The 18,089-nt window shown below is 49.4% G+C and overlaps 1 protein-coding gene across 5 annotated transcripts in view; it reads left to right on the forward strand.

The window, feature by feature from the left end:
* LOC122578025 overlaps positions 1 to 18,089 on the forward strand; it is a 127,079-nt gene that overhangs the window by 76,477 nt on the left and 32,513 nt on the right. The window contains exon 1 of one of the 5 annotated variants that reach the window (XM_043749871.1): positions 12,533 to 12,792. The exons of 3 other annotated variants lie outside the window; for them this stretch is intronic. The gene's annotated coding sequence lies outside the window, so the exon portion shown is untranslated. Of the gene's footprint in view, positions 1 to 12,532; positions 12,793 to 16,545; positions 16,565 to 18,089 lie in introns of those variants that run through there. One more of the 5 variants, XM_043749872.1, reaches the window with a different exon arrangement.

Consider the following 18,089-nt stretch of genomic DNA (forward strand, 5'->3'; position numbering starts at 1 on the left):
TTGCATTTACTTGGAAACGAGTTACTCTTCCGTCCTGCGATTGCGAAATAGAAGGAGATTCAGCGTCGCAGATGCTGTAAATATCGCGGAGCGTGAAAAATCTCCCTCCAGAAGCGGAATTCGAGAGACAAGAGTAGACAAGCTACGTTCGTTTCCGCGGATGCTGTCCAGATGCTAAGAGGAACGCGCGCGCCCAGCGTTTGAATAATCGCGCGTCAGACAGATACGGATCGAACGCGATACTCCTCTCGTTTTTCTTCGAGAACTTTGATCCTCGCGTTTCCCGTCAGGATACGTTCGGAACACGCGCAACGTTTTCCTGCTGCCTCTTCTGCTTATCCTCCCCGTTCTTGCTTCTATCGTGATACACATGTACGAAACAACGATTGCCGGACGTTGAGAGAATTGTAAGGGACGCCGATATACCGATTCAACTGTTCCCACTATCGATTCAGGAAGGAGACCGTACTTGCGGGACGTTGTTTCCAATGGATTCTCTGTATCTTTCGATATATCTTCCGACATATATTTCGTCGAACTTGTTGAACAAGCTTGGTTGCAAAAATTGGTAAGACGACTAAATGTAAATGTTAAGTAAAATATTTATATCGGAGAGGAGACGGAGAGTTAACTGGTGAAATCGAGTTTGCCGGTGACGATGACTCGAGCCAATTAGTCGCGAGCGTGGAACAGTGGGTAGCATGGAGGATTCCGCTTACGTGCCTGTCCTACGAAAGCGCGTCGTTGCAATTTAAAGACTGAAAGTTTTACGAAGGCGAAGAGAATAACAAAACGACCAACTATAATTCTTGAGAGGAGAGGAAAATTAACGGACTTGGTGCCAGTAAAACTCATACGGGAAATTTGCAGGAGCGTCGCGAGTTAGTAACGAAAATAATTTTACGAGGCTACAGAGAACCATAAATCCTGCGATTAATTATTACAAGACGATAAAAAAAAAACAAGAAGATCAGCGATCGGTTACGAAATAATGAGGAACAAGAAAAATTGTTACGATCCGAGCTTCGGAAGTCACTTGCAACGTCGTCGTGTGTTTTTACTGAAAAGATCGAAACTTCCTTTAAATCGTACGAGATGTCGATAAAAGTTAACGCATGCAGCTTGCGACAGAATTCTTCGCTTGCACCGATGTTGGATGAACCCGTGAAACTGGCAGCCCGTTATATCACGCAGGCGTAATTTTCTCGGTGAAACAACGAGGCAGAACGCGTACAGGGTTAACAACGTGAAAAAGGATGAAAGCGAAGGGATAGAGAGGAGAGAGGAATAAAAAAGAAATTTGATGAACGGACAGCCGATGAACAGGCAAATAGAATCGACGTTCACGGCACTCTTGTCCGGTCGACGTGTTCTATTCGTACGAGTCGACGAGCGGGAAATAAACGCGGAGAAACTGATGAGAAGAAGGAAGGGAGAAAAGGAAGCGAACGAAGACTGGAAAAGACGGCTATGCGGATTGTTAAATAGTTCGCGGCCGAACGAATCGTTCGAGACTCGTTAAACGTGGTAAAGAAAATACAAGCGTGACCGCACTCGTAAAAACGGAGCAGAAAGGACTATTTTCGATTCACTACGCGGACAAATAGCTGCACGCAACGAGTTTCCTCCCTTTGTTCATTTTTTTTTCCACTCGTCAACGATGACTTTCCGACTACGGTTCCGATCGGGAATTACCGGTCGCCAGATACTTGTTGCTTTTTGCGTGATTTGGATACTCATAGAAAACGTGCTTACTCGTTCGAAGGAAATAGTCGGATGAGCTTCTAAACACGGTTTACAGGCTCGATACCTTTCGTCCGGCGCGCTAGCTAGTTAACCTTCGAGGCCGACGTGTGTCTAACCAAACGGTGACAATCTACTTTCCACGTAAGAGGTCTCGTAATGCTTGGATAATATGACGCTTACGCTGCCAAGTTCGTTGTTTCTCCCTTCTTACTTCCGAGTGTACAACAGTAAACATCTTGCGACGACTGTGTCTTCTTCTTCTTCTTTTACCGTAGCAAGAAGCAGAAACACTGGTTTGGTATGCGGTAAAAAGGGCGATGCTTCATCGACTCTGTAAAATTTGTAACTTATACCGTGACTGGATCTGTGACTACGACAGGTTACCGTCGTAAACCATCGTGTTACAGACCAAAGCGGCATTTACTTTCCAAACGACCGCTTCATATCTATAGGATAGTCCGTGAAGGATACTTTCATCGAACTGTTCTTGGACTTTTATTTCGAAGCAGTCGTCTGCTCTTCGAGATGTCCCTATCCTCTTATTTTTCTCTCGTACTCACTAAGGTTCGATAAAGATATTTTTGTATCGCCTGGGTATCGGTATCGGTTGTTCGTAAAACTAGCTACATACGCGAAAAACTAAGTGACAAGTTTACATCCCCTCGTGGAATAAAACCAAGTGGATCTACCACTCTTAATTAACTTCTTCCGTTAAAATCGTCCTTAAAAGCCCTGCCGAGTATCCTGAAACCGCTGAGTTTTTGCGAAACATTCTAGAAAGTTTATGGCAAAAATTCCGAAGGGAACTGGCTTCTGTTGTTTTCGAGATGGCACGAACAGCGGAGCAGAACGAAGCGGAGCGAAGCAGAGGACTCGCAGGGAGGAAAAACAGCCGAACGAGAGAAGAGGATGATCGTGGATGCACGTGGGCTCCGACACGGCCGCAAAGAGCCGGCAAAAAGGCGCGACGGAGAGGGCACGGTTGGTTGGTGGCACATAATGCAACCGCATCGAGCACGATTCGAGTGGCTACGCCGATAATGGTCGTTGCCAAGGGGGAATAGCCGAGCAACAGTGTGAGCATTTCGTGCGGAAATCGATTACGCAGATTTCGCGACGATACAAAAAGAAACGGAACGCTGCGCTGGTCCGCGCTGCATCGCGGCGTGAAAATGCGCTCTGGAATCCAACCTGCTGCCCGCCACGTGACGTTCCACCGGCTGCCAATTTCGTCTCGCTTCGAAATATCGCGCGCGAGAATTGTACCGTTCGACAACGTGATTTGAATTTGGGCGCGACTAAACTGCGACACACGACTATTACCGATTAGAGGATTAACCTGATTCTCCTCGACAAGTGTGTTTACCCTACAAAAGGTACATTTCGATGCATACATAGCGAAAGCGTTTGTTTGCACATTTGTTAGAGAAAATCTTGGTAAATGTATTGTCTCCGTTGTACGAATCTCTTTGAAATTTTACCGAACCTGTGGCTTAACGATGCTATTTATCGTCCTTTTTTAATAATCCAGTTCCTTTCCTGTGTAATCCATTCGATGTTCGTTACAATATTTACAACAATATATACGAAGATAGACTAATGTAGACGAATAACGGAGATGTGTATCGAAGGGTATAATGAAAGCTAAGAAAATCATGTTCACCTTTCTTCTTCGCGATGATTCTGAACCTATAGCCGCGAAGCTGGACGAGATAACGCAGGTTTTTCCAACTGACACACATCTACGTATCTCGAGCAGGCGAGTCGTAAAGCCTGCAACTTGTCGAGAATATCTGTTTACGGGTAATAGAAACATCCGGAGTAAAAAGAGAGGTAAGGTAGTACAAGTGGCATAAATTAATTTTATTAGGGGAGAAAACATTCGATATCGGCGAACGACAAAGAGACTCAGCCAGAACATGTTCACCGTATCGCGTTACGACGTTGTACGCGTTTCTTCCTCAACGTCGAACGTTCGGTATCGTGCGAACGACACCCGCCACGGTAATTGCTCGGACGCGGCATGATTCCGTCGTAAACGTTAATAATCGCGGAACAAATGGAAAGCGATAGGCAAGTAAACGCGCGAGGCTGAAAGCGGCAGGACGCGCGAAGCAAAAAGCTAGGCATTTACGAGCCATCACCACGGAAGACGGTAACGCTCTTCTTGTCGCTCCGAGGTGCCTCCGGTTTTTGCGCCTCACGGGGCAGCCGTAAAACGAAAGGTCGTTCGCGAACAAGCGATAAAGCCGCAGGAGGAAGTCGATCGATAATTACCGCATCGATTAATTTTTTTAATCGCGCCTCTGCCACGGATTTAATTGATAATCCAACAGGTTTTGTCCAGATTTCTTTCGAACGAAAGCGACAAGGCGATCAGAGAAATCGAGCCACGATTTTCCGCAACTCCGGGATACCAACAAGCGAGTCGACTGTCCGATCGTTCGTTAAGGCGAATCGTCGCGGAGGGTAAACGTCGTGAATTTATACCCCGCTGCTATTACCCTTCTCCGATCGAGCATCATAAAGGATAGGTTGCTCGAACGGAACGCGGATTCGCGTCGTACAACCGATTCAATGGACCAGACGATGCATACCTTCTGTGACTTCCGGCCTCTGTACAGCACGGTGCAATCGGGTTGTAACCGGCGTAGCGCGGACATCCTTGAATCGCATTCAGCGTCTTCTAATTACAGGTCCGCGTTATAAATCACGCTGCAGTGCGAATCAATAACGGTTTCGGCCGCGACGACGAGTCACGTTTGCACAGGATACAACGATTCCGTCGAGTTTCTCGCGGCTGATTACGCGTGATCACCCGAGGCTAAGATTTTGTACTTCGGATCTACCGTCTCACATCCCACGACATCCGTCAAACTGGATCTTGATCGGAAAACCGGTGTCCATTTGCGAGTACGTGCAGCCCTAAATTTGACTAAAGCGGAGGAAGAGCGTGCGTTCCGTTACGATCCGAGGCGGCATTGCGAGCTCGAAGAGAAGGAAACGTATTAGCTAAAAGTTCGAGTATATCGTTGGTCGGCAGGCAGCCGCCGCGCCGGCTCCATAGGATATCATGCTCCCTTTGAATCGAGCGTTAGAATGGGCCGAGGGAGAGACGTTGGAGAGGAATAGCTCCTTTCGAAGCGTACACGGAGGCGGATAAGCGATTCGACGTAGCCTACAAAGCACCTAACTCGACTTCCGGGCTGCTGGTAGACGCGTGCAAAGGGCTGCCTCGGCCTTTTACGCTGCTTCGCCGCGCCTTGTATGGGGAAACTCCAGCGAGAATCATTTTCATGTCCGGCTTGTGCGGGGAAACGATCCTTGCTCGTTTTCAAACGGATATATCGATTATCTTGCCGAATGTCGCTGAATCGAGCAAACTGAGATTCGAAGCAAACGTTATTCCTTTCGTGGACGACTTTGCCAAGTTGGATTCGAAGGGAATTCTTGCGCGGTAATGATTCGTTCGGGAACGACGTACCTTTTGCCGCTTATTCTATCGGAAATTCAACGTTGAGAATAGTTCGGCTCACGGACTTAGTCACGGTATTGGGAAGATGGCGAAGTCAGATAGAAATAAATCATATTCCGGGCACGAGAACGAGGGATACGATAGAACTCGATTTACACAAACTTTGTCGGAAGACAAACGGTTTATATAATTTGAGCTCGTACGGTAGAAGGTCGTTGCTACTTGCTGAGAGTGTTTAATTCACGACCTCGCTACATCGTGACCGAACTCTATCGTATTCCGTTTTATCGAGCCCTGAAATGCGACAGCAAAGCGCAGCGCGACTGGTTCTGGCGTTTCACGGCGATCAATCTGATCGTCGAAGCGTTCCCGTTTGCGAGCTGGCAGCTCGCGACGACTCTCATCCGCGCGTACCTATAAATAGACCCGTTCTGACTGAACGCGTGACCTTGACGAGAAATCGCCGATAGATCGAGCGGAATCGAGGCAGCGAAAAAGAAGGCCAAGAAACCGAGAGGAAGCACGGAAGAGAAGCAAAGAGAGAATCAGGAGCATCCCTATCGAGCATGTTATTACATATTCGTACGAACTGATCAGCGAGTAGCATGAACGGAAATAACGCGAGGAGCTGCTGCTCGTGCAGCGTATTATCCTTTTTGGAAGCTTCGAGAGCTAAACTCGAGCGATCCGACGTCGAACCGATGAGGCGGTCGGTTTGTTGGTCTGGGCGAGGCTGCCCACGGCTAGATCGCTCGAGGGAACGTGTGAGAACGAAGGTGCGCGACGACGGAAGTCTCCGAGGAGGAGAACACGCCGGCCTGATAGCAGTAACGAAGCCGGATAAGCGAGCCTTTGAGCCGTGTTTATCGCATCCTGAGGAAAAATGGAAATGGAGTGAAACGGTAGGCGAACGAAGCGATACGAGCGGAGAAACGAGCGCGGAACGAGCGGCGTACGAAGAGTTGGCTGGCGCTGCAGCGAATTTGCAGGTCGAATGGAAACTCGAAGAGAAGCTGTCGGACAGTGTTTCGTTCGGAGGTTGCGATTAACGATGACCTTGGGCAGTAAACTACGGTCTAATGAGTAATAACAGTAATTAGCATCGGTGACGAGTGTTGAAGGAGATTAACGGATGAGCAGCTTTTGGTCGGAGGAAATCGCGTACCAGGGAAGATAGGCACGAACAGACTCCTCTACGATCGTGGCTGCTCGTTGTTTGCGAGGACGGCGGCAACGGCGTCGTGCCGGCACTTCGCGAGTCCTTGACCGACCCTGAACCTCGAGGAAGAGTGGAAAGCCGGCTAGTACCTGATTGGCTGCCGCGCGCCACACTCGATGCCTCTCGAACCGGCCAACTAAAATATAGTGATTACGAGAGAAGCTGGTGTGGGAGGAGGCGGCGTAGGAGGAGGCTAGGTTCCACGAGAACGGCGCGGAAGAGCCAAGAAACGAACGAGCCGACGGCCGATCGAAGGGAACATCTTCCAACGCTGTTCCTACTCGAATACGATAATCCTTGTTATTTCCAACCGCTATCGTTTCCATTTATTTATTACTTTGTCGAGAGAGACAGAGAAACGGTGAGATCGAAAAAGATCGTTCCGCAGTTGCTTCTTACCTCGTTCGAAAACAATTAGAAAAGCAATACGTTCTCTTTCACCTTTGACGCTCCGGTTTATCGATCGATCGGAGTACCATCGATCGACTCCTTTGTTCGCCACCTCCGACAAACATGGCGTTTCCTCGCGAACCCGGAGAAGAATGGGCAATTAAAGTAACGCGATGAAGAATAATCATAAGAACACGACCGACGTCGGATCGCGGAACCGACTATAGCGGGATAACGTAACGTAAATTAAAAGTAGCAGAGAACGACCTTTCTCCTCCTTTCGACTTCCTCTCTGTACACGGTGCCACGCATCTCTCACCGGGAGATTCCCGTTGCGGGAGCCTCTTTCGTCTGCTTCTCTCGGTAATTTCGGTGATGATCCCTAGTTTTCTAACGGTACCACGAGAGCCGAGTCAAATCGGCCAACCGGTAGCCACCCGAAAATCGCTCGACGACGTACCCGTCGATAATTCCGTTCCAATTCGAACGAAACCGAACGAAACTCCGCGTGACTACGCCGAGAGACGAGGGAACATTATTCTCGATCATCCAAGCGTTGCTCGAAATACCGGCGAATCCATCATCGAAACAGCGAAATAAGAAGATAGAAACGAAACGTCTGTACGATGGTGTTCCAAGTCATCCGACAGAATTGTCATTCTTCGTCCATCGATTGATAAAGACGTGCTGGAATTCGCTCTCATCCTCTTTGGAAAAATCACCTAAAGCGATTTATACCATGGAACGAATCGTGCCTCTACGACGACAAAAAAGAAGTTTCTCTTCCCTTAATCCCCGATTATCCACGGTGTTCGGGACAATGCTCCGATCCGGTTATTATTCCTTCGCCGTACGCGCTGTTCGATTCCGTCCAGCTCTAAGAAACCATCCGAACGGATGCCATTATATCGATCCGATTAATTATGGGAAAGAGCTAGGTACGCCGGCACGTAACGCGCTTCGTATGAAATATTGCAGCGTAATCAGTCGCGCTTCCGACCCCGCTTCGCGCAAATCTATTTGCACGCGTAACGATGATTGAGACGCACAAAGCACCAGAGGTTAGAGCCGTGGCATTTTTTCGACGGGAGGAGGAGGTGCGGAACGAGCAATGGCATTAACCGATCTCGTTTGTACCAGTTGGTAAACGCAACCTCTCAAGGCCTCGCAATATACGCGCTTTTTCGATTCAACGAGCCTCAACTACTTACGTCCAAGCACCGCGAATCAACGATCCACCAAGCGATGCCTGCTTTTTATAGTTTTCGCACCAACCGCCGTCGGCTCCGCTACTCCCTTTCTCTCTTTTTCTCTCTTCTTCTCTCTTTTTCTCGTCTCGTCGATTCGTCTCAGAGCTAAAGCTCGGAAATCGTAATCGAGTGGCATCCATCGCAAACGATCGCAAACGAAGCCGCGCTCATGCCCGAGGAAAGGTAAACGAGACGAGGAAAAGAATGGAGTTAAACGGCGGGAACGGAAGGGAAGATGGGTGAAATCACAGGGGGCGGGATAATTAAGAGGTTAACCCGCGGTGACCTCGTCGACACGGCGATTCTCCATATCTGCAAACGCGTGGTACTTAGTTACACGGCGTTTCCCCGGGCGAACGCGAGGACTCGAAGGAGCTTGTAAAGCATCGAACGTCGGGGCCACAGCCCGAACCCGTATGCCCGATCATCGTCGTGGAATAACTTCGCACGACCCACGGGGAATCGTATACACGCCCGCGTGCAACGATGGATGAACGGATAGACAGATAAATAGATACTTTATTACAGGCTGTAAGAACCGTAAGACCAATCCGCCGCGGGATGGATCGATGCGAGCCCTCCGCCACTGGGACAGCGAATGGATGTTCGAAATTAAAGGTATGGGCGAGTGCGCGTGACAGATGAATGCCTAGATAAATGAGCTGATTTTATCCGACGGAGATTCGACCGGCGGCGCGATGGACACTTTGACCCGGCCACCGGACAGAACAGAACTTCCTGCGATTCAGGAGCGTTTAATTGGAAATCTATCTAGCCGCCGCGACGTGTTACGTCCACGGTACGACTATAAGTCCACCGGAGGAAAGATTCGACCGGCCCGACGCCGACAAAGAGAAATCGTCGGGAGGCGAGCCGGACGAGGAAAAAATTAGGCGAAAAATGCGCGGACACGGTACGGAGGATCGCGGTCTAGCAAGGCATAAAAGTCTACAGTTAACCAACGGTGACTGGCTGGGACAGAGGCAGGGTCATTTGCATGGTGGCCACGTGGTCGCAAACTCGACGTATGCAAGTTAGATCAACGAGCATAAAACGCTACAGTTAGGCACTTAGGCTGACCAGCGGCGCTGATTTCGGCTGATTGTTTTCCACGGTTCTCTTCATGGTACGCTGATCACGCTGTCACCGGGCAAACCTGTTCCGCAGACACGTCGTTGTTTGTTCTTAATCACGGACAATGCCGAGACCGTATCTCTCGCCAACGTCTAGGCGTTGCTTAGACCCTAGTCTCCAAACCAGTGACACGCGATCGCCTCCTCCACGCGTTCGCTGCAGGATTCGTCGTAAGAAAGTTACGTGGGATCACACTGTAATTATTAGATCGCGGATATTTATGCGCATATGAGAAACTTAAAGATGCAAAGATATTCTCAGATCACCACACTTTCCCTCCGAAAGAGAAAGTAGAGGAAAAAGATGTCTTAATCGAAAATAGAGAACCACCGCGTAACGCATTATTGCTGCCTGACTGCTTGAAACGTTACTTCGCTATCGCTCGATCAAGCAACAAGTGAAATTGATCATCGTTTAGATTCCATTATTTTAATTATAATTAATTTGCAAAAACATGGAATTGCGTAAATATCCATGGTATTACGATTCAATCGAGCAACGTCTCTCCTCAAACTCTAAATCTATCGCGTCGTTTCTTCGAGTAATGGCCATTCGACGTTCCTTCAGTCCGATGATACCAGAGTCACGCGAAACGACTTACACGCGTCGCGTGTTTAATTAACGACGCGATTCTACGATGTCCCGAGAACGCGGGCATCTCGTTCGTCCAGACCCGTGACCCAGCGTAGAGCGCGCGACGTTGGTCGACTGTTAAACAGAGGGATCGCGTGTAATAAAGAACAATTAGAAAGGACGAGGAACGCAGGAACGCGAGATCACGGAACGAGATGGGACTCGCTCGTAGTCGGAGAATGTCGAATATCGCGCCTAAATCGGTGGAAAACCGGGAAGTTTCCTCGGTTTGACCGTTGGTCGGTGCGCGCCGAGATCGTCGAGAACGTTGCGTGTACATAACGACGACCATTAACGACGAACCGCTTCGATTTGCTCTCGTGGCGTTTCGTAGAAGAAAAAACCATTATCCGACAGAGGCGTAACGAGTCTACGTCGTTTCGTAGAACTCGAGTGGCGGAGGCATCCCTCTCGAAAGCTCGTGATTCGTTGCAGCACGAAAATTTACTCTCGAATCGAAGCGGTTTACGAGCACGGTCGCGCGGCAAACATTTTTCCCGCCCCATAAATATCCCGACGCCAACATTAATGCGCCATACATACTATTCGTGGTGCAGGACCACGACTCTCTTATGACGTATACGTCCGTTAACGATCCACCTGCACGGCTAACGAGTAGAAAGAAACTTGGTACTGGTGAACCAGATACGCTGTTCGCAATCGAGTCGTAAATCAAGGTCGACTCGTTGTTCGATTCCTTCGTTCGATCACTGCTCCAGGTTCGCTCGCATCTCCTCGAATTCGATCGTTCCTCGAAGGTAAATTGCGATACTAATAAATTTCCATTTCGACGCAAGAGTCTCGTCAACGAGCCATAACCGGACATCAATCTTCTCGTCTGCCTATAGTCACGATAGATACATAGAAGCAACACGTGTTCTCCAACTAAAAATCCTATATCGCGTTCGGACGTCGAGCTTGACCTTTCCCGTTTGAAGAACGTACGATCGATAGACGTCAGTGATTGGATCTTCGGACGGATCTTCGCATGGAAGATTTCCACTCGATTTCGGCCAGCTATCGTTGCTTTGCATCACGATGCATCCTATCTGGAGGGCGAAATACCTTCTTCGAGAGTATTTCTTTAAAATAACAGTCTCATGCAGCGGTGATTGTCATCAAGGGCCATTACGGAGTTAGAGAGCCGGTTGGTATCCTCGTAAATGGCGCAGTTAGGATATTCACGGTAGTTTGATATCTACGACGAAGGGTTCGGTCGGAGGTGACGGTGGTTCGGTCGCTCGAGGCAATGATCATCGTCGTTTCGTAGGAATACTGTGATCAGGCTCGAGGCTCTCGCGTCCACAAGATAGCTCGTTAGCGACAGTTATGTTTATTTAGTGGTCGATTTATCTGAATGGGAATTATGTGGAATTGCGTGCACGCGCGGATTGTACACGCGCGCCACCGCTGCGAGCCGAGCGGGACGTTACGCTCGCCTCTCGCTTCGCTTAATAGCCTTGTTAGCAGCGAACCGACGCTATCGAAACAACTGTATTTGCCCAATGCTAGCTTCCGCGGGATACGCACGGAACGTCCAAGATCGGCATTTTGCTCCTTCGAGAAGGCGAAGAAATAAAAAAAGGACAGATGGCGTGGGTTGATGCAACGTGCGTAATTCGATCGTGTCTTTTTCCTCCCACACTCCTGACGGAGCTGCGGCTCCAACATCTTGCCGATGCTTCTCAATGTCGTATTTCAACATCCCCTCTCAACGACATACAGAAAGAGAAGTTCGGTTTCTCTACTATTGTTCAACGGCGAGGGATAGCGAGGAATCGACGTAAGCAAGCATACCGTGCGCGCTCGGTACAAGAGTCAGCGGATACGGCCATGCGGAATTGCAGAGACTCGCGGTTTCTAATCGGAGATCGCGTCGCCTCGCACGACGAGCCATCGTCTCCGTCGTTGAAGTTCGCCGCCCGACGCACCGAATTAATCTTGCTTATTACCTCGGCTTGACCCTCTGCCACGATGTACGAACGTCGTTCGAGCTTCCTGGTTGCGATCATCTTGCGATCGATCTTCGAAAAATCCTTCCCTCCGCCCCCATCTTCTCTTACTCTTCTTCGACCCTCCTATCCTTTTGCGGGGCAGCGTGACCGCCGATACCGTCGCGTCAGCGGGATAATAGTTGCAAGGTAGGGCGTCGAGGGCGGCCCATTTCTCGAATTCTTGGTCGGTTGGCGGCAGCGGACGAGCGTTTCATCGCCAAGCAAATGACGCGGCGAACGATTCGGTGGCGGTTGACGCGACCGTCGCACGGAAGTCGAGGCGAGATATAAAGAGAAGGAGGAAGACCAAAAGGAAGAAGAGAGAAAGGGAGGGAAAAAGCGGTAAAATGTCACTGTTCCCTAATTACGCGAAATAACTAGCCTGTACTGGGCTCGAGAGGAAAGCGAGAAGATAGAAGGGAAGGACGGAGAGAAAGAAGAAGGAAGAACGAGATAGAGACGCACGGAAACATCGTAGCCACGAAGAAGCGAGAGATCCCCCTTGGATGGAGCCACGGTACCGCTAGATCTCGCGGCCAATCGCGCGACCTGTTTACGCGAACGCGTCCAATCGCCGGCTAGGTTTGACCGGCAAGCAAACGCGACCACCACCCGGCCAACTCCGTTTATAAAGTGAGCCCGATGCGCCGCCTCGAAGACAGAGCCGTGCCGACAGCCCAACCATCAGGAACGTTGTTTTTTTTTCTATCCATCAACCCGTCCGAGACGAGTGTTCCGTCGTGTGTGATCGACCGGTGAACGAAAATTCGGTGAAGGTTTCTCCATCCTCTCTGTCCTCCCTCCTTCTTCTCCTCCGGTTCTCCAAAGATTTCCGGTTCCGCGAAGTTTCGGCACAAGTTCGAGCGGGAATCCAGTGATAACCGAGAGTGATAAGAGAGAGCTGGTGAACCGAAGAATTCAAGTTCGATACCGAGTGAATTTCCAACCAAGGTACGTGCGTACCCAAAGTGTTCTCCAACCTATTCCTGGTGGAATAAGTGTTCGAACGCATCGGTGTCGAAGATTCTCCCAGGTTGATAAGGGATATTCAATGATAAGGAGTCTACCACGATCGATCGAAACGATCCATGGATCGATTAATCACCGCGAAGACGTGATAAGCAGAGTGACGAGTCCGCGACGGGATTTACGCGATGAGAATCTTCCTCGCCGTTGCTTTCGGATACGAATTCGTCCATTGGATGACCTCGCACAGTTTGCGAGAATAGGTAAACGGTCGAATACGCGACGCGAAAAGTATTCCAGTTGTAAATCGTACCAATGCGATCTGTTCTTCTTGAAGAGATTCTTCTCGGAGAGTAGAAGTTAGATGGATAGACGAACAGGTAGATGGATAGACGCGAGCGATGATCGATCGAGTCGTAAAATAAAAACCTGTGCGATCGGCGCGATGCCTCGTGGTCGCCATTCCCACGGTTCAGAGGCGAGCAGACGCGGTTCAAAGTCAGGGCCGTGTTGAGCAACAGTCGAGACCCGTAATATCGAGCGAACGCGAAACCGCGCATAAAACCGAAACGCGTTGCTCCACCACGCTCGTTTCGCCACGCCGGTACGCTTAAATTGCCTTCTAAAACTAGCTACGAAATTCCGAGCGTCCGACACTCGCGGACAATACCGATCCGACCATTTTCATTGCGAGTAGAGAGAAAGAGAGCGAGAGAGAGAGAGAGAGAGAAAGAACAAACTTTTCTGACAGACAATGCTACCGTAAGCTGCGTCGTGTCGTGTAAATAACACGTCCGTGTTTCGAATAGATCGAGTATTTTTAGTCATTCCAATGATACATCGAGCTATTGAATCGTTCGCTGTATTATGCCAAGCGAATCGTTGCATAGAAAGAAGACGAGTATTTCGAATTGGTGGGGTACTTTTAGTCGTACACGGACACACGGCCGTCAAATCGTTCGTATTCCCGATAGACGTCCGATTTCGTGTCGGCCCGCGACGCCAGTCGAATATTTATGCTGGTACCTTGTTTCGACTGGTCGGAAGTCCGTCGACCCTTCGAACAACGAGTTAGTCTTTCGATATGTAAATTCCGCGAAGCCAACAATATCGCGTTAAATATGATTCCAGTTAGGAATTTCGAGGAAGAAGTTATAAAAATTCAAGCAAAATAGACAGATGATAATGAGAGATAAGCGGAGAGAGTTTTTCGAAGAATCATGCAAGTAGTTTCGTACCGCGAAACGTTTAGGGATGGAAGTCCGATGTGTCGCGAGCAGGTGCGCGGTCCAAGTCGGTGAGTTCAATGCCAGAGAGGCGTGACGCCTGCCGATACTCGCACCGCCGGCGTCGTTATTCCGCGTACTCGCGCTTTCGCGAAGATTACGAATCATCGAGTTGAGGAAGCGCTTGCGCCTCGATACTATCGTCGATTATCCTTTCTGCCGAATGCAAGTTGTCAAACGCAACGAGACACGATCGACCGTACGTGTTTCTATCGTTGCTTGGATGAGTCGTTAAAGATAGAGCGGCGTTCGCGTAAACTCCTCTCGCGGAACGTTCGAACAATGGCTGATATTATTCACGACTAAGAAACGGAGCAAATGAAAGATACGAATGAAAGTGTAATTGTCGGGTGACCGGAAACGTTATTACGTCCATTATGGTTCTCACGAAAGGTTCAACAACCATTAAATCATCGGGTATGTTCGTATATTTAATTACGTAACTCGAGCACACTTAATTACCTTTTTGTCACGCACATCTTACGCCGCGTGAAAGAATCCTGATTAACTCTGAAAACAATAAAACTAGAGGTTTTACTCTAGCACGGAGAAACGATCACACGTATACACGTACGTATATCTCGTGTATCGAAAGAAGAAGGATGCACAGAGGGATCCGCATAATGTTATAGCACGTTATAATTTCACAGTCTCGTAAGAGGACGATGAATAATCTCTCCTCTGTACTTTCATAAATCGCCAGTCATCGTCGGTCAGAAAATTTCAGCGAGATCCGCATCGGCTCGTCCAGGTGCTATATTTAAACGACCAACGACGCGATGCTCGAATGGTCGCTGACAAAAAAACTCTAATTCGTGTCCCCAAGATCTGACGCAGCATCCATGGTACTTGCACGGAGAATCGTTTCGAATCTTGAAACGATCAACGCGTCTCGGAAGATGGTAACGTTCGGGGGACTGGTATTCTTGCACGATATAAAGTCCAAGAGAGAAGAGACTCGCTGGTAGAAATGGCGTGCGCGCGCAAGCTCAACGCGCCGTGACGGACTCCTTCTTCATCGCCGCCACCATCATCATCACCGCGATCATCATCCTCGTCGTTGCGATCGTCGCCGTCATCGTTCCTATGCTTTTCTTAAAGCAGCCCCACTTTTTGCCTTATCGCCGCTATGAATCGCCGAGTTACCAGCACCAATCCCATCAACGAAGTTGAACGAACTTGAAAACCATATTCGCTGCTTCACACGGGCCTTGCAAAGGAGTTTGCGAATTCCCATGCCCCTTGCTAATCTCATATTTTCTTCTAACATCCGTCGTCGTTCGATTCGAGCTTTTACACCTAATTGCGTTCGACAGGAAACGATTTGTTTCTTTCGCAGCTTTGATCTTATTCGTTGAATCGTGCGATTTGACTGGCGAGCGAAGATCGTTTCGCTTCGCTCGAGCTTTCGCTGCCGCGATCCTGAATGGCCAGCGAAGAAGAAATGTGGAGCCCGCGAGAGGACACCCCGAGGTGACAAGCGTGACGTTTTTCATTTGGCGATTCGCGCGAATCTGCCATTCGAGTCGGCGGTGTTCTCTTCTATCCTGTCGGTGCCTTTCCTTTTTCCTTTTTCCCCGGACTCGTAGCCACGACCTGCCCCACTATCTCGCGTTCAGCCGATGGAGGATCTTCCAGGCGCCGCCTGGCCGTTGACCCCGAAGCTGCCTACGGCCCTGACCATCTTAGTAGCTCCGCGCTTCGCTCGCTTAGATCATCGTCGGACGACCTGCTTCTTCGGCGACCCTTTGGAATTTTATCCCGCGGAATCTTTTCAGTTAATTAACGTTTCCTCGTCGAGCGTTGTTCCAACGGCGATCGCTCGCCTTCGTCGACCTTCTCGCCTCGCGCGAACCGCGTCAACCGGTCCGCTCGTCACCGAGAAAGATACCAACAGGTGTGAGACATTCCGCTCAGGAAACTCGTATCTCCGCCGCTACTTCGCTGCTACTCTGCTCTGTAAATCTGACCAAGAATCTGGCGTATCTTTTTCGGTGATTAACGAGTAGTTGCCTCTTGGAATATCTCGCATCTTAAGGAATTTCGGGCTCCGGCTAACTTTGAACTTGCTGCGAGGTTCGACGAACGGAGTTCGTTTGGCCGGAGTCCAACGTTCGACAAAGACGCGATCGACTAGAAATAGCGATCCGTCAGTTCGCCACGGTATAGTCGCCAGGGGAATATATATGTGAACCGCATAACGGATGTCGGATTCATAAGTGAGACGCGTGGAATGTCGTAACAAACGACCGGTTAGAGAGCGGCGAACAAATTCTCATTTGCGAACAATGAGGACGGGACACAGGTATCGCGAACGCGCGGAACAAAAGCCACACTACGATCGTATTAGATCGCTTCGATTTGTGCGTCTCCGTGCGACGACCTCGCGACGTTGTTCGGGCGATCGTGAAGAAGGATTGCAGCTTCGACGCGTTCACGGAAGACACGAACGTTCGCAGAAGGTATTTAAGGTATCTCATTATGGCTAACAATATCCTCGAACGCGCTCTACCCATTATCTCTTCCGCCCTTAATCAGTAACGCTCAATTTCTAACTCGTAATTTGCGCGGACGGTGTGTACACGCTCGAAAGGAAGAAGGTACGCGGTCGGCGGGAAAGTGAAAAGGAAGCGAGCCGAAGGAGAAACCAATTACTCGAAGAGACCGATTAGTTCTCTAAAACAAACGGACCTGCCTGTGTGGGAAAAGCAATACGAAGGCAGCGCTCGACAAATTTTCGATCAACGACGACGAGAATAGAAGGAAAATAGAAAGATGGGAACGAAGATCGTGCTGAGAGTCGATGAAAAGCATCGATACTGGGGATCGAAGCTGAGCGATGGGCAGTCGAACGCGAAGGTAAACTCGTAAAGGCGAACGAACCCGAGGAGTGAACGCGAAAGAAATGGGGGAAGAGGACGACAGGAGCTCATTATTGAACACTTAGCACGTTTTAAAGCTACTTCCTGGCCATACTGCACAGATAGGCGTGGACGCGCGCCGCCGCATCTCTTCGATTCGCTCGACACAGCCTTTAACGATTCCACGCTGCCTGCCATGGTCGGCAGTTCCTCGCGATTACAACCGAAGGCGAACACCTGTGTTCCCTGCACGATCTAAAAATAAGGCGAAACCTCCGGATAAAGTATTCCACTCGCGTTCGAGGAAAATTACGCTTTAACTTAAGGCGATCGACCGTTTAGATTTCCTGCTTTCCTAGTCCCGCCAACGATCTGTTAGGAAAGGAACCTGCCTGCCATTCAGCCTTAATCAGTTCGGAACGCTTCGTCCTTCGTAATAAAGTAAAAATAAAGCGTCGGGGTGTTCCCTGGCCCGTCTCAGAACACCTGCACGATCGGTCGTTTAGGGCGTGCTAAAAAACGAAAACGGGAAAGATTAACAGCCTGTGTAATTTCGGCGGCCTGTGTAATACACGGAGAAAAGAAACACCATAATCTCGAAGCGTTCACTTTGCCCGTGGTTATGGGGGCAATACATCCGGCAATTTTGGGCCGATTTTCAATCGCTAAATCGGCGGGATCGCCGATGAAGATCTCCAGCGAAGAACACGCAAAGTACAGGATCGATGGTGGACGTTATGCATCCTCGCTTGATCGCGTAAAAATCGCCTGACAAAAACTCGAAATACAGAGAAAACATCGCGACAGATGCAGTTCGCGGTTCGCGTTATTTGCAAATTGCTCGATCAACGGTACCATGTTCGATTCTCGTGGTAGAAGAGGGTCGCGACGGAGGTACGCGACCTGGATGACTGGCACGATCAGGAGAAAAGGAAAGAAAAGCCTCGTACCGATAGTTTGGTCTTCTCGTCACGAACAAATATTTGAACCCGTACGACTGGTAATGTTGGAACGTTCTGTTTGAAAGTCGTTCCGGTGAGTGCCCTCCGTTCGTTTCAGCCACCCTCGCTCGTAACATTCCGTGGGCCGAATATGTGGGTAAAACGGTTCTACCGGTCTCCGATCCGGTTCTTGG

Source organism: Bombus pyrosoma, linkage group LG3, assembly GCF_014825855.1.
Source record: "Bombus pyrosoma isolate SC7728 linkage group LG3, ASM1482585v1, whole genome shotgun sequence".
NCBI lineage: Eukaryota > Metazoa > Arthropoda > Insecta > Hymenoptera > Apidae > Bombus > Bombus pyrosoma.